A 3,516-nucleotide genomic window follows, 5' to 3' on the forward strand; every position below is an offset into this window, starting at 1 on the left:
GCCCACCGCACACGCAAATCTGTCTTGGCAGGAGTTGTTGTTGTTGTTGTTGTTGTTGTAGTTGTAGTTGTAGTTGTTGTTGTGGTGGTGTGTGTCTTTGGCGAGGACAGGGCGAGTCTGTCAGCAGGCAGCTTAGGAGAGTCTCCTGTGGAGACAGAGGAAGTGTTGGTGGCCGAGGCCGTTGTTGCAGGAGCCTTGAGGTAGATGTTTGCTGCAGCCCTTGTGCAGGAGGAGCAGGTGGCTCCGTGAAGGCTTTGTGTGTGAGCTTGCGTTAGGGGAGAACAGGGAAGCGTTGTGGTGTTGGAGGCTGAGCACATGGATGGTTTGCTTGGCAGGTAGCTGTCGGTGCAGGGCAGAGGCTGCAGCTCGATTTGCCTGGGTGGTGTGGTGCAAAAGGTGTGAAGAGCGGATAAGGGGCGGGCTTTTAGGAGGGCACTCTTTGCTAGGGATCAATCTGGCAGTCACAGACACATTCCCTGGCCCTTACGGGGTGTCCAGCAGCAGGGGCTGGTAAGTGGGGAGGAGCAGGGGCTCCTGCCTGGGCTTTTGGGCTTTTTGGGGGACGGCGGGGGGGTGGGGTGTGGGAGCAGGGGGTTGCAGAGATGGCTCAGAGGGGTGTCCTTGTGTCCCGGGCCCCCCAGAAGGAAGCAGCCGAGGGCAGAGACAAAAGGGTCCGGCCTGGGCAAGAGCCTGGTGTAAGGTTTGGGCTCTGGGGAGGGGAGGGGAGGGGAGAAGGGGGAGGGAGAGGAGGAGGGAAGGGGGAAGGGGGCTGCTTGTTGGTGTGGGGTCTTGTGGCAAGTGCCAGGGCCCAGGGGGAGAGCAGAGGCCCGGCAAGGGGGCTCAGCTGCTGGGAAGGGGCAGAGTTGGGGTAGAGAGGGGGGGAGCGCAGGGAAGAAGGAGGCAAGGTGGGGCCGTTGGGAGGTTTCAGCCTTGGGACTCTGCCACGGGCTGGCACTAGAGGGTTGCTGTAAAGCTCAGCTCTGTGCGTGTGTCTCTCTGGACAGCTGACGAAGGAGAAAGCCTGGGAGCAGAAGACGGCGGGGAGGAGAAGATGAGGACGTCGGGGGACCTGCCAGCGGAGGCTGAAGGAGAAGAATGGTGAGGGGACCCCTGGCGAAGAATGGTGAGGGGACCCCTGGCTCAAGAGTGACAAGGAAAGAAGAGAGGGTGGCCACGCACCTGGGAGGGAAGAGGGAGGCAGTAAGAGCTTGAAGAAGTCAAAAGGGAAAAAGAAGAAGAAGAGGATGGTGGTGAACCCTCCCTCCAGTTCAAGAGGGCTGAAGAAAGATGCAGGTGGTTTTGCAGCTGGCCTGGCTTTCCCCTGGAAATTTTGCCCAGGGACCCAGACCCAGCCGAGGCTTCATCAGCGCCTGGTAGTGAGCTGGGGGCAGGGCTCCTTTCCACTCTGTGCTCAGTGGTCTCACGCTCCTCTTCTTCTTTTGTTTCTCCCCTAGGCTCAGGACACCAGGCGTCCTGCACCCGTGCTCCCAGGCTCCTGTTGACCGCTGAGGGAGGTTCTGGTGAGTTGCAAAAGCCTCTGAGCTGAGGAGGGAGAAAGAAGCCTTTGCTTTTGGAAGAGGTTGGCAAACGGTGGGCCATCTCCTTGCCCTGGCGTCTGCCTGAAAGAAAACACGAGAAAGCTCTGGGTGCCCCTTTGACAAATACTTGCTGTATTTTCCCCCTCTGTGCCCAGGTTCGGGCAGGGGTGAGAAAGAAGTGTCAATCATGTGGGGCCTCCGGGGGGGGGGGGTGGGGGTGAGGGTGGGGGATCTGCAGGCTTGGGGTCTCGCTGCTTGGGACAGGGGTGTTGAGCTGGTTAATCCTACCTAAAGCTCTCTCTCTCCCTCTCCTCCAGACATCCTCTGCGGATCCATCCACTGGTGCCAGGGAAGAGACAGATGATGCCATAAAACATTAGATAAAGCCCCCGGGCTGTGCACTCTGCCATTTTCAAGCCCAGCTCTGCATTAGCTCACACCTGGGGTCCGCCCACCGCACACGCAAATCTGTCTTGGCAGGAGTTGTTGTTGTTGTTGTTGTTGTTGTTGTTGTGGTGGTGTGTGTCTTTGGCGAGGACAGGGCGAGTTTGTCAGCAGGCAGCTTAGGAGAGTCTCCTGTGGAGACAGAGGAAGTGTTGGTGGCCGAGGCCGTTGTTGCAGGAGCCTTGAGGTAGATGTTTGCTGCAGCCCTTGTGCAGGAGGAGCAGGTGGCTCCGTGAAGGCTTTGTGTGTGAGCTTGCGTTAGGGGAGAACAGGGAAGCGTTGTGGTGTTGGAGGCTGAGCACACGGATGGTTTGCTTGGCAGGTAGCTGTCGGTGCAGGGCAGAGGCTGCAGCTCGATTTGCCTGGGTGGTGTGGTGCAAAAGGTGTGAAGAGCGGATAAGGGGCGGGCTTTTAGGAGGGCACTCTTTGCTAGGGATCAATCTGGCAATCACAAGACACGTTCCCTGGCCCTTACGGGGTGTCCAGCAGCAGGGGCTGGTAAGTGGGGAGGAGCAGGGGCTCCTGCCTGGGCTTTTTGGGGGACGGCGGGGGGGTGGGGTGTGGGAGCAGGGGGTTGCAGAGATGGCTCAGAGGGGTGTCCTTGTGTCCCGGGCCCCCCAGAAGGAAGCAGCCGAGGGCAGAGACAAAAGGGTCCGGCCTGGGCAAGAGCCTGGTGTAAGGTTTGGGCTCTGGGGAGGGGAGGGGAGGGGAGAAGGGGGAGGGAGAGGAAGAGGGAAGGGGGAAGGGGGCTGCTTGTTGGTGTGGGGTCTTTTGTGGCAAGCGCCAGGGCCCAGGGGGAGAGCAGAGGCCCGGCAAAGGGACAGCGCCCGTCGGCTCAGCTGCTGGGAAGGGGCAGAGTTGGGGTAGAGAGGGGGGGAGCGCAGGGAAGAAGGAGGCAAGGTGGGGCCGTTGGGAGGTTTCAGCCTTGGGACTCTGCCACGGGCTGGCACTAGAGGGTTGCTGTAAAGCTCAGCTCTGTGCGTGTGTCTCTCTGGACAGCTGACGAAGGAGAAAGCCTGGGAGCAGAAGACGGCGGGGAGGAGAAGATGAGGACGTCGGGGGACCTGCCAGCGGAGGCTGAAGAAGGAGAAGAATGGTGAGGGACCCCTGGCTCAAGAGTGACAAGGAAAGAAGAGAGGGTGGCCACGCACCTGGGAGGGAAGAGGGAGGCAGTAAGAGCTTGAAGAAGTCAAAAGGGAAAAAGAAGAAGAAGAGGATGGTGGTGAACCCTCCCTCCAGTTCAAGAGGGCTGAAGAAAGATGCAGGTGGTTTTGCAGCTGGCCTGGCTTTCCCCTGGAAATTTTGCCCAGGGACCCAGACCCAGCCGAGGCTTCATCAGCGCCTGGTAGTGAGCTGGGGGCAGGGCTCCTTTCCACTCTGTGCTCAGTGGTCTCACGCTCCTCTTCTTCTTTTGTTTCTCCCCTAGGCTCAGGACACCAGGCGTCCTGCACCCGTGCTCCCAGGCTCCTGTTGACCGCTGAGGGAGGTTCTGGTGAGTTGCAAAAGCCTCTGAGCTGAGGAGGGAGAAAGAAGC

At 59.7% G+C, this 3,516-nt stretch overlaps 1 long non-coding RNA gene across 1 annotated transcript; it reads left to right on the forward strand.

The window, feature by feature from the left end:
- The first annotated feature begins 202 nt into the window (after window positions 1-202).
- LOC139799438 (uncharacterized) lies at window positions 203-3,214 on the forward strand. Its single transcript, XR_011727260.1, has 5 exons — window positions 203-510; window positions 1,005-1,098; window positions 1,455-1,520; window positions 1,856-2,480; window positions 2,982-3,214. It is a non-coding gene; the product is annotated as an uncharacterized lncRNA (long non-coding RNA).
- Window positions 3,215-3,516: the final 302 nt, after the last annotated feature.

The sequence above is a fragment of the Heliangelus exortis genome, chromosome 8 (genome assembly GCF_036169615.1).
Source record: "Heliangelus exortis chromosome 8, bHelExo1.hap1, whole genome shotgun sequence".
NCBI lineage: Eukaryota > Metazoa > Chordata > Aves > Apodiformes > Trochilidae > Heliangelus > Heliangelus exortis.